Source organism: Culex pipiens, chromosome 3, assembly GCF_016801865.2.
Source record: "Culex pipiens pallens isolate TS chromosome 3, TS_CPP_V2, whole genome shotgun sequence".
Lineage (NCBI taxonomy): Eukaryota > Metazoa > Arthropoda > Insecta > Diptera > Culicidae > Culex > Culex pipiens.
Window position 1 is genome coordinate 120,271,523 of NC_068939.1, and position 13,398 is coordinate 120,284,920.

The 13,398-nt window shown below is 40.4% G+C and overlaps 1 protein-coding gene and 1 pseudogene across 1 annotated transcript in view; both read left to right on the forward strand.

Moving 5' to 3' along the window:
- LOC120413939 (CDC42 small effector protein homolog) overlaps positions 1-13,398 on the forward strand; it is a 135,618-nt gene that overhangs the window by 38,744 nt on the left and 83,476 nt on the right. The window contains exon 2 of the mRNA XM_052709575.1: positions 1,460-1,563. The gene's annotated coding sequence lies outside the window, so the exon portion shown is untranslated. The remainder of the gene's footprint in view (positions 1-1,459; positions 1,564-13,398) is intronic.
- LOC120413917 (nucleosome assembly protein 1-like 1) overlaps positions 1-13,398 on the forward strand; it is an 83,126-nt pseudogene that overhangs the window by 7,874 nt on the left and 61,854 nt on the right.

Genomic DNA, 13,398 nt, shown 5'->3' on the forward strand with positions numbered 1-13,398 from the left:
TTTTACAAAAATCACTAAGGCTGAAATTTTATTTAAAGTATTTGTCCCCCCTCCCCCCTTCAATGTTGGTCCGAAAAATCAGGAGGCAAAAAAAAAAATTTTTTCAAACAACTTCAAAATTTCAATGGAAATTTAAGTGCAATCAACTACAATTAATTTAAAATGCATTCCCCTACGTTTAAAATCACTTTTAGCATGTTTGGGTTGATTTAAAAATCTGTTGAAATTTTGAAAATGTTCGATGTTTAGTATCACAAATTTTTCTTCGCGTTTTTTTTTTGTTTTCGTCAAATCGTACATTTTTTTAAAACTAATGATTGCAAAACAACTGAACTAGTGTAAAATGCATTTTTAAACACTTTTTGCATTCAAATGTTCAGACTATGGCGTGGTTATTTACATTTTTATAAATTTGTTTATTTTTTTTGTACCTATTTTTTTTTGAATAGTCCTCATTAATACCTACAACTTTGCCGAAGACACCAAATCAATCAAAAAGTTCCTTGAAAAGTTACAAATTTTCGAATATTTACGTACCATGTTCGTATGAACAGCTGCCAAAATTGTATCCAGGTTTTTAGCGAAGATGGCTTTCGAATGGCGAACATCCGAAATGTCAAAATCGCGCAGTAGCACCAACATTAGAAAACAAATGTGACTGTCATGCCATGGCACACTTTTTCGGAATATTTGTACCACTGCGTGATTTTGACATTTCGGACGTTCACCATTCGAACGCCATCTTCGCTTAAAAACCTGGCTAGAGACTTTTATGGGTGAACCAATGACACATGACACAAAATGACTACTTTGGTGATAGGGAAGGCCCCCACAAAGTTTGAGCCAAATAAAAAAATATAGGTAAAATCCATTTCCTGGTTTGATGGAGAATTGTTCATTTACAAAAAATAATTTATTAGAATTTCTCGAAATACTATTATTCATTCCTTTAAATTAAATTCACAACAGGTGTCACTAACCTTTGCAGTTCGCGCAAAAATTCGCGTCATTTTCGCGATTTGTTCGCCCGCACTCGTACGGCTCTCGATCTGACAGAGACAAATCCGACAACTTCCTTGTAGGAAAGCCATCGTTTCCTACCTTCCCGCCACAGTGTACTAATACGCCTGCTATCGGGTACCGTCAACTGGGGTGAAACGTGACTACTGTTAAAATTTGGAACTCTAATTTTATTTTTCTGTTTAGGAAATCATCAGAAAATTGTACAAATTCACATGTCCAAATTCAAACCGGTTGACGGTATCCCCTTTGGTGAACCCAGCTAAACCCAATATTAAAATGGATTCGTAGTCTCTCCCTCTCTGATAAAGGTCGCCCATGTTCGTAGATATGGAGAGGGTCGATGGCTTACAATTTGCATTTTGACTTGAATGTCTGTGCGCATGGTTTGGATGCTAATTTTTGTTTAACAAAGTTTTGTTTTCTGGTTCTGTTTCAGGTGTGTGTGTGTGCGTGACCAGTGAAGGTGTGCAATCGGATTATCTGTTGACCGGCGAAACTTTGGCTTCCGACAACAACCGTGACGTCAATTGAACAGAGAAGGTAAGTTGTTTTATTGGAGTGTTAATTAGATTGAATTTTGTTTTGAGGATTGGTGAGCTATAGAGGCCATATCAAATCAACACGCATGACCCAATTGTTCAAAATCAATTCTTCAAAGGGGCAAAAAACCCCTAAGACCAATATCCGTTGAAGGGTCACCCAGTTCCTAACCTCAAACCGTTTCACGAACACCCCGCAACCCATCGTCGGTGAAAACGACCAAAATTATAATTATCTCGCTTCGATTGGAGCGTGGCCTGATGTAGGTCAGCAGTATCAATGCTAGAGGCCGGTCAAGCCCATACTTCCAGCAAACTCCCCCCAACCAGCATCGATCGTCTGAGGTTCGTATAGAGATATAGAGAGTAGCCTGTCCCATTTTGAGGTCATGTCGAGGAATTTCAGGTGCTCACTTCTTAAATGATAGATTATGATGTTAGGAACAATGTTTTCTTAGACAAGAAAAAATAATAAAATACTTTCTCGCACCCCCTAGTCGATTTACTGAAAAAAGTCACTTTTTTGAACAAATTTTCTAAAATCGCTTGGAATCAATACAAAAACTGTTTCGATCAGGTGTGTATTATCTTCAAACGATAGGTTTTTGTCCATAGATTAAGATGCACTATCAATATTGGACCAAAATTTAAGTTTTTGGACTCTCCCATGCGGATTTGTGTCGAAAAAATCGCATTTTTTCGAAACTTTTTTCAGAAATGTTCATTTAATTTAGGGTAGCCTATTTTTCCCAGTGAAACCAATACATGCAGCTTGTAGGAAATTTCATGGCGAACATTTTTTCCTCTGAGAAAATGCAATTTCAACACTCCAGAGCCGAGATATTTGAGTTTTAGTGAGGAAAAAAGTGCCAATTTTCAAAATTTCTCAGAATTCAGAAGCAAGGCCTACTAATTACACGATGTAGCAAGCATATGTCTCAATGGTCAGGGTATGCTTTTTTATAGTAATTTTGGCCGCTGAATCCGAATCTGAAATCAAATTTCGTGTAAACAGTGATGTTTTGGAGCTACACCCTTTTGGAATGTTATTTGCGTGTTTAAGAGGCAGTTTTTGTAAATATTGATCGGTTTGTTTTAGAGGTCGTATCAAGGTGCTCCGATTTGGATGAAACTTTCAGCGTTTGTTTGTCTGTACATGAGATGAACTCATGCCAAATATGAGCCTTTTACGACAAAGGGAAGTGGGATAAAACGGGCATTGAAGTTTGAATTTTCTGAGGATTTCAAATATGACAAAAGTGAGACTAAAAAGTGCCGCTATGGATGCCTACAGGACAATAACTAACGTTGTAAAATGTTTGTTATAGAAAAATCGAAAAACTATGAGAAAAACTGTGATTGGCCAAAAAGTTATTACCGTAGGCTTATAGTCCATGAAATTACCTATCTTTTGAACTAAAAGAGTATGGGTGTTGGAGGCTGTTGCAAAAAGATATTGAGGTTTAAAAAAAACCATTTTAACAGTAATTTGCAAAAGCTATGAGAAAAAGTTAAACCAATCCTGGATGCCTATGGCCCATTTTGAAGTGCTTCAAAAGACCTTTCGAATGCATCTAAGAGAGTGGGAATTGATGAAGTTTTACTAAAATGCGAGCAATTTAATTTTAAGATTTTTTATATTTTTTCCCCACTTCCCTTTGTCGTAGAGGGCTCATATTTGGCATGAGTTCATCTCATGTACAGACAAACAAACGCTGAAAGTTTCATCCAAATCGGAGCACCTTGATACGACCTCTAAAACAAACCGATCAATATTTACAAAAACTGCCTCTTAAACACGCAAATAACATTCCAAAAGGGTGTAGCTCCAAAACATCACTGTTTACACGAAATTTGATTTCAGATTCGGATTCAGCGGCCAAAATTACTATAAAAAAGCATACCCTGACCATTGAGACATATGCTTGCTACATCGTGTAATTAGTAGGCCTTGCTTCTGAATTCTGAGAAATTTTGAAAATTGTCACTTTTTTCCTCACTAAAACTCAAATATCTCGGCTCTGGAGTGTCGAAATTGCATTTTCTCAGAGGAAAAAATGTTCGCCATGAAATTTCCTACAAGCTGCATGTATTGGTTTCACTGGGAAAAATAGGCTACCCTAAATTAAATGAACATTTCTGAAAAAAGTTTCGAAAAAATGCGATTTTTTCGACACAAATCCGCCTGGGAGAGTCCAAAAACTTAAATTTTGGTCCAATATTGATAGTGCATCTTAATCTATGGACAAAAACCTATCGTTTGAAGATAATACACACCTGATCGAAACAGTTTTTGTATTGATTCCAAGCGATTTTAGAAAATTTGTTCAAAAAAGTGACTTTTTTCAGTAAATCGACTAGGGGGTGCGAGAAAGTATTTTATTATTTTTTCTTGTCTAAGAAAACATTGTTCCTAACATCATAATCTATCATTTAAGAAGTGAGCACCTGAAATTCCTCGACATGACCTCAAAATGGGACAGGCTAATAGAGAGTGAAGCCAAAACACTCGGCAGTTCAGTGGCCAGTAGTAGCACATACGCCGAGCTCTAGCATAAACAACAACAACAAAGTATCAAACCGCTCCTCCGGCCATCAACATCATCAGCAGTCGGAGCTGTGAAAGGGAAAACGTAAACCTTCTTCTCGTTTAATGGCGTTTTCGCTTTCAGTTTGAAGAGATGCAGTTTCCCTTCGTTTTGGGCACACTATTCGGAGCTAGGTAAAATCATAACAAAAACATTAACCCAACCGTTGAGAGCCGAAAAGATGGTGAAGGTGGGCGAGCCGTCAAGATCGCATCACGAGCTGAGCGGCGATCAAGGTGTGACGGATTGATCGAGGGGTGATTTATCTACCAAAAAAAAAGAAGAAGATAAAAAGAGATACAAAAATGGACCACGCGTGAATTTGATGGTATCAAATTTGTACTTTTTCACGGTGCGATGGAGACGATGGTGGCTCATGATGCCTGATGAACGGTTTAGTCGTGGAATAATCGTATGAATTGAATGTAGCTTAATGTAGCGGTATTTTTAATTGAATTGTTCAACGGAGTTTCGGATTAATGTGTTTTTTTTCGGAGGATTGAACTTCTGAGTCCATACTGCTTTACAATATTAAATATGACTCAATGAGTTACTTTCGAAATTATGTTTGTTCATCATATCTCAAATTCTGAATGTGAAAAAAAGGATCCTAATCACAATTGATCAAACTGTTGTTTTTTCACCAAACAGCATAGATTGACTAAAATTTGTATCTCTTCATCACATCCTGAAATATTTGAAACAAAAATGCCTGTGATTCTGGACAAGGCTCTGGATTCGAGTAGCCTTTAAGGCAACTCCGTTTCCGGCTTCTGGTAATTTTGCGACTCCGGGGTCGACTCCGACTCCACAGCCCTGATTCTGGGGACCTCCTGGATAAGCATAATTTCCTAGGTGTACTGAGCTCGAAGCATGATTGAACAAAAAGAGTTATCTTCCCTCAAGTTACAACAATTCTTCAAAGTCGACGAATCCTTTCGCACTCTTCGGCAATGATGTTTTTAAAAACCCGTTTGAACAGTCTCCAATTTTTTTCATTAAACGTAAAACTTGTTTTTATCGAACCTTTAATGTATCTAATTTCGACTTACTCTCTGATTAGCTGAAATCTTGAAGGAGGTGTTGTAACTTTTTAACGCCTACCATGAGGATTCGATTTCTACAAACAATTTGCATACTATTTTAGACGGTTATTCCCAACTAGAAAAAATAAATAAATGCAGCTTAGCAGTTCTCTACACAGTATTTTTTTTGTAAATTTGGAAGGTTGAATATTACCTCTTTTATGATGTAATTTTACCTCAATTTAGACTGAACAAGTGACATTACACCAGAAAAGTGGTAAAAATACACATTTTCAGAGGTAAAATTACACATTTTTTCTGGCATAAAAGATGTACCCCTTCCCTTTACCATGATTGTTTTTCTGTGTACACAGAAAAAAATGTGTTTATTTGGAAGATTTAATTTTAGAAAGTTGAATATGACCTCTTTTATGATGTAATTTTACCTCAATTTAGACTGAAAAACTGGCATTACACCAGAAAAGTGGTAAAAATACACATTTTCAGAGGTAAAATTACAAAAAAAATCTGACATAAAAGATGTACCCATTCCCAGATGTAATATTACCATGATTTTTTTTCTGTGTAGAGTTCCGCTAAAAAATATATTTTTAAATTTTGATTTTTTTATATTTGGATCAATTTTGTCTAACAATTTTATTTTGCACCATTGGTTTCTCCATACAAATTTGGGGGCTGTCCAAAGAAAAATGCTACGAAAATATTCGAGAATCTGTATCTTCAAAAGCGATTTTTTGATCCATGTGGTGTCTTGGGCACACAGTGTTTGCGTATTTTGACAAAGGACTTTGTCTTAAAGCTCTATCTGCGGTGTCAATGCAAAATTTTTCGAAAATGTAGCGTTACCGTCGCATGCCCTCGGCGTGACATTCTGTTTCTGTTGCGTGGATGCCGTGAAAACTATTTAAGCTAAAAGTTAGCCTCTGGAGGATTTAGTGTCCATCAGACTTTCATCAAAGAAGGACCTTACGTTGGGAATTTTAATGCTCACACACACACGCACACGTTGAAAGAAACAGGTGGTGCATAAACTTGAGGGAGGTCCAAGAAGATATTGACGGTTGCCAGAACGGTCACCGGAATACCGAAATGATTTTGAACAAATTGGTAGGATATCGGCCACACCCGGAGTGGCCAGTGCCCTGGGGAAGGTTCTACCGGGAGGACATTTACGGAACCATGCAAATTGGGGCAATATGGGTATTAAAATTCATGGTTTTTGATACTGGTGATTAAAATGGCCATTTTGACACGATTGGCCACACCCGGAGTGGCCATGGCCCTGAGGGAAGGATCTACCGGGGGGACATTTATCGAACCATACGACTTGGGACAATATGGGTATCAAAATTCATGGTTTTTGATACTGGTGATTAAAATGGCCATTTTGACAGGATTGGCCACACTCGGAGTGGCCATGGCCCTGAGGGAAGGTTCTACCGGGGGGACATTTATCGAACCATACGACTTGGGGCAATATGGGTATCAAAATTCATGGTTTTTGATACTGGTGATGAAAATGGCCATTTTGACAGGATTGGCTACACCCGGAGTGGCCATGGCCCTGAGGGAAGGATCTACCGGGGGGACATTTATCGAACCATACGACTTGGGACAATATGGGTATCAAAATTCATGGTTTTTGATACTGGTGATTAAAATGGCCATTTTGACAGGATTGGCCACACCCGGAGTGGCCATGGCCCTGAGGGAAGGTTCTACCGGGGGGACATTTATCGAACCATACGACTTGAGACAATATGGGTATTAAAATTCATGGTTTTTGATACTGGTGATTAAAATGGCCATTTTGACAGGATTGGCCACACTCGGAGTGGCCATGGCCCTGAGGGAAGGTTCTACCGGGGGGACATTTATCGAACCATACGACTTGGGACAATATGGGTATCAAAATTCATGGTTTTTGATACTGGTGATTAAAATGGCCATTTTGACAGGATTGGCCACACTCGGAGTGGCCATGGCCCTGAGGGAAGGTTCTACCGGGGGGACATTTATCGAACCATACGACTTTAGGCAATATGGGTATCAAAATTCATGGTTTTTGATACTGGTGATGAAAATGGCCATTTTGACAGGATTGGCCACACCCGGAGTGGCCATGGCCCTGAGGGAAGGTTCTACCGGGGGGACATTTATCGAACCATACGACTTTAGGCAATATGGGTATCAAAATTCATGGTTTTTGATACTGGTGATGAAAATGGCCATTTTGACAGGATTGGACACATCCGGAGTGGCCATGGCCCTGAGGGAAGGTTCTACCGGGGGGACATTTATCGAACCATACGACTTGGGACAATATGGGTATCAAAATTTATGGTTTTTGATACTGGTGATGAAAATGGCCATTATGACAGGATTGGCCACACCCGGAGTGGCCATGGCCCTGAGGGAAGGTTCTACCGGGGGACATTTATCGAACCATACGACTTGGGACAATATGGGTAGTAAAATTCATGGTTTTTGATACTGGTGATGAAAATGGCCATTTTGACAGGATTGGCCACACCCGGAGTGGCCATGGCCCTGAGGGAAGGTTCTACCGGGGGGACATTTATCGAACCATACGACTTGGGACAATATGGGTATCAAAATTCATGGTTTTTGATACTGGTGATGAAAATGACCATTTTGACAGGATTGGCCACACCCGGAGTGGCCATGGCCCTGAGGGAAGGTTCTACCGGGGGGACATTTATCGAACCATACGACTTGGGACAATATGGGTATCAAAATTCATTGTTTTTGATACTGGTGATGAAAATGGCCATTTTGACAGGATTGGCCACACCCGGAGTGGCCATGGCCCTGAGGGAAGGATCTACCGGGGGGACATTTATCGAACCATACGACTTGGGACAATATGGGTATCAAAATTCATGGTTTTTGATACTGGTGATGAAAATGGCCATTTTGACAGGATTGGCCACACTCGGAGTGGCCATGGCCCTGAGGGAAGGTTCTACCGGGGGGACATTTATCGAACCATACGACTTGGGACAATATGGGTATCAAAATTCATGGTTTTTGATACTGGTGATGAAAATGGCCATTTTGACAGGATTGGCCACACCCGGAGTGGCCATGGCCCTGAGGGAAGGATCTACCGGGGGGACATTTATCGAACCATACGACTTGGGACAATATGGGTATCAAAATTCATGGTTTTTGATACTGGTGATGAAAATGGCCATTTTGACAGGATTGGCCACACTCGGAGTGGCCATGGCCCTGAGGGAAGGTTCTACCGGGGGGACATTTATCGAACCATACGACTTGGGACAATATGGGTATCAAAATTCATGGTTTTTGATACTGGTAATGAAAATGGCCATTTTGACAGGATTGGCCACACCCGGAGTGGCCATGGCCCTGAGGGAAGGTTCTACCGGGGGGACATTTATCGAACCGTACGACTTGGGACAATATGGGTAGTAAAATTCATGGTTTTTGATACTGGTGATGAAAATGGCCATTTTGACAGGATTGGCCACACCCGGAGTGGCCATGGCCCTGAGGGAAGGTTCTACCGGGGGGACATTTATCGAACCATACGACTTGAGACAATATGAGTAGTAAAATTCATGGTTTTTGATACTGGTGATGAAAATGGCCATTTTGACAGGATTGGCCACACCCGGAGTGGCCATGGCCCTGAGGGAAGGTTCTACCGGGGGGACATTTATCGAACCATACGAATGGGAAAATATGGGTATCAAAATTTATGGTAGAATGGCCATTTTGACAGGTTTGGCCACACTCGGAATGGCCGTGGCCCTGAGGGAAGGTTCTACCGGGGGGGACATTTATCGAACCATACGACTTGGGGCAATATGGGTATCAAAATTCATGGTTTTTGGTACCGTCCCAAGTCGTATGGTTCGATAAATGTCCCCGGTAGAACCTTCCCCAGGGCCATAGTCACTTCGGTTGAGGCCAATCCTGCCAAAATGTCCATTTTCATTACCAGTATCAATATGGTTCGATAAATATCCCCCCGGTAAAACCTTCCCTCAGGGCAATTGAATAAATTGATTACTCCTTTATTTGACCTCTTAGCCAAATGGTGTCTTCGGAAGAGTTGTTGTACTTGATAAGGGCTATCTTTTGAAGATATTGACATACAGGGTGACGACCTTCCAGGGTGTCAACCAAAAACTAACTCTGTTGGATGACGTTGTAGGGCTTTGGTGTATCGCGCAAAGTTGTAGAGGAGAAAATTTCATGAAAGTTTGTCAAAGGCGCCAAATTTGTAGCTCTTAATCTACTACGTCATTTTTGCAAAAATGGTAAAAAAGCACTTTTTTGTGATAACTTAAAATGTTAGCATTTTAGCGGCCTACTATGTTCTGAAGAGTTGTTTTTGACATAAAATTACACATCTTTGCCCAAGACAGCAAAATGTTTTGAGCCTTTATTGAGGAGTTATAACCATTTGTAAGTGATTTTGAGCATATTTTCAAGTTGCAATGTTTTCGAAATGGCGAATTTTGGCGCAAAACCGAACAATGCACATGAAAGTACACACTTTCAACTACATTTTCTGAAAATATCTCCGTGTCTATCGGTGTCGATTTAGAGATACAGTGGACTCTCTCGTTGTCGATCTTCTCGATATCAATATTACTCCAGCTGTTAATAAATTGTTCAGTCCCTCCAAATAGATTGCTTTGATTTTTTGTTCTATAATTTCATAACTCCTGCTCTCGACGGTCCCTTCAATATCGACAACGAGAGAGTCCACTGTATCTCAATTTGAATTTAACGGTTTTTATTTATCAATATATTTATAATTTTTAAGCGGAATCTTATTGAAACGTGGTAATAATCAGTTAATTGAAAGGGTAAATTGATCGATTTTAATATTGCTTATTGCGAGATAAAATCACGTTTCTCCTTCGCTGTGATTGACTGAAGATTATTGCCGCCTTATAAAAATCAGCAAGTTGAACTGAAATTCTGGTTGATTTGGCTGTCAACTTGGTTTGTTTTGAATATTTTCCAAAAAGTCAGCTCAAAACTCAAGGCAACCTTTGACAACAGCCAAAAATTTGTTCTGCGGTTGTCTTGCGGCTGTCATGCTACCATTATCTTGCGGTCGTATCACCGCGCGTGAACTCTAATTATTGACGCCCTCAGTAAAACATTGTTCATGCTTAAAACTATGATACACATTTTAAAATTATGAATAAATACATGTTTTTCCCAAAAATAATGTAAGTGAAAATTTTAAATAATTGTTCGTATTTAAAATTAAGTATTTCCTTTCATATGTGGTCACTCTGGAAAGGTTGTCGTATTTTTTCATAGACAATGTAATTTCCATAAAAATCGATCAATTTACCCTTCAATTTACCGATTTTCACCTTGTATTCATTATGATTTCGAATAACATTTATAAATAAATTGATTAAAAATCGGCAAATTCAAATTGAGATATCTAAAAATATATACACGGAGATATTTTCAGGAAATGTAGTTGAAAGTGTGTACTTTCAGGTGCATTGTTCGGTTTTGCGCCAAAATGCGCCATTTTGAAAACATTGCAACTTGAAAATAGGCTCAAAATCACTTACAAATGGTTATAACTCCTCAATAAAGGCTCAAAACATTTTGCTGTTTTCGGCAAAGATATGAAATTTTATGTCATAAACAACTCTTCAGAACATAGTAGGCCGCTAAAACGCTAACATTTTAAGTTATCACAAAAAAGTGCTTTTTGGACCATTTTTGCAAAACTGGCGTATATCTCGAGTAGAATAAGAGCTACAAATTTGACGCCTTGGACCAACCTTCGTGAATTTTTCTTCTCTACAACTTTGCCCAAGACACCAAAGCCCTACAACGTCATCCAACAAAGTTAATTATGGTTGACACCCTGGAAGGTCGTCACCCTGTATGTCAATATCTTCAAAAGATAGCCCTTATCAAGTACAACAACTCTTCCGAAGACACCATTTGGCTAGGACGTCAAATAAAAGAGTTATCAATTTATTCCACTTAATTTTGCCATTCCGAACACTGTGCAATGGCCACTCCGGGTGTGGCCAATCCTGTCAAAATGGTCATTTTCATCACCAGTATCAAAAACCATGAATTTTGATACCCATATTGCCCCAAGTCGTATGGTTCGATAAATGTCCCCCCGGTAGAACCTTCCCTCAGGGCCATGGCCACTCCGAGTGTGGCCAATCCTGTCAAAATGGCCATTTTAATCACCAGTATCAAAAACCATGAATTTTGATACCCATATTGTCCCAAGTCGTATGGTTCGATAAATGTCCCCCCGGTAGAACCTTCCCTCAGGGCCATGGCCACCCCGGTAGAACCTTCCCTCAGGGCCATGGCCACTCTGGGTGTGGCCAATCCTGTCAAAATAGCCATTTTCATTACCAGTATCAAAAACCATGAATTTTGATACCCATATTGCCTTAAGTCGTATGGTTCAATAAATGTCCCCCCCCTAGAACCTTCCCTCAGGGCCATGGCCACTACGGTTGTGGCCAATATCCTACCAGTTTGGTCCCAACCCCATTGCCTTGAATCATTCTGGTTTCCGAGTGACCGTTCTAACAATGTTCTTTAGAACAGAATTCCTCCCAAGTTGGTGCACAACCTGTGTCTTTCAATGTGTGTATGTGTGTGTGAGCAATAAAATTACCACCGTCGATCCGTCTCTGACGGATTTTCAGTCAGAACTAAATTGTTCAGAGGCTATCTGTTAGCTTATATAGTCCGCATGAAATGTGGCAACAATGGTGCAACATTCTCGCGTGACAGTTCCAAGAAAGCAGGAGACGAGGCAAAATTTGCACCATGTTGCCACATTTCATGCGGACTATATAAGCTAACAGATAGCCTCTGAACAATTTAGTTTTGACTGAAAATCCGTCAGAGACGGATCGACGGTGGTAATTTTATTGCTCACACACACATACACACATTGAAAGACACAGGTTGTGCACCAACTTGGGAGGAATTCTGTTCTAAAGAACATTGTTAGAACGGTCACTCGGAAACCAGAATGATTCAAGGCAATGGGGTTGGGACCAAACTGGTAGGATATTGGCCACACCCGGAGTGGCCATGGCCCTGAGGGAAGGTTCTACCGGGGGGACATTTATCGAACCATACGACTTGGGGCAATATGGGTATCAAAATTCATGGTTTTTGATACTGGTGATTAAAATGGCCATTTTGACAGGATTGGCCACACCCGAAGTGGCCATGGCCCTGAGGGAAGGTTCTACCGGGGGAGATTTATCGAACCATACGACTTGGGACAATATGGGTATCAAAATTCATGGTTTTTGATACTTGTGATGAAAATGGCCATTTTGACAGGATTGGCCACACCCGGAGTGGCCATGGCCCGTAGGGAAGGTTCTACCGGGGGGACATTTATCGAACCATACGACTTGGGGCAATATGGGTATCAAAATTCATGGTTTTTGATACTGGTGATTAAAATGGCCATTTTGACAGGATTGGCCACACCCGGAGTGGCCATGGCCCGTAGGGAAGGTTCTACCGGGGGGACATTTATCGAACCATACGACTTGGGGCAATATGGGTATAAAAATTCATGGTTTTTGATACTGGTGATTAAAATGGCCATTTTGACAGGATTGGCCACACCCGGAGTGGCCATGGCCCTGAGGGAAGGTTCTACCGGGGGGACATTTATCGAACCATACGACTTGGGACAATATGGGTATCAAAATTCATGGTTTGTGATACTGGTGATGAAAATGGCCATTTTGACAGGATTGGCCACACCCGAAGTGGCCATGGCCCTGAGGGAAGGTTCTACCGGGGGGACATTTATCGAACCATACGACTTGGGGCAATATGGGTATAAAAATTCATGGTTTTTGATACTGGTGATTAAAATGGCCATTTTGACAGGATTGGCCACACCCGGAGTGGCCATGGCCTGTAGGAAAGGTTCTACCGGGGGGACATTTATCGAACCATACGACTTGGGGCAATATGGGTATCAAAATTCATGGTTTTTGATACTGGTGATTAAAATGGCTATTTTGACAGGACTGACCACACCCGGAGTGGCCATGGCCCTGAGGGAAGGTTCTACCGGGGGAGATTTATCGAACCATACGACTTGGGACAATATGGGTATCAAAATTCATGGTTTTTGATACTTGTGATGAAAATGGC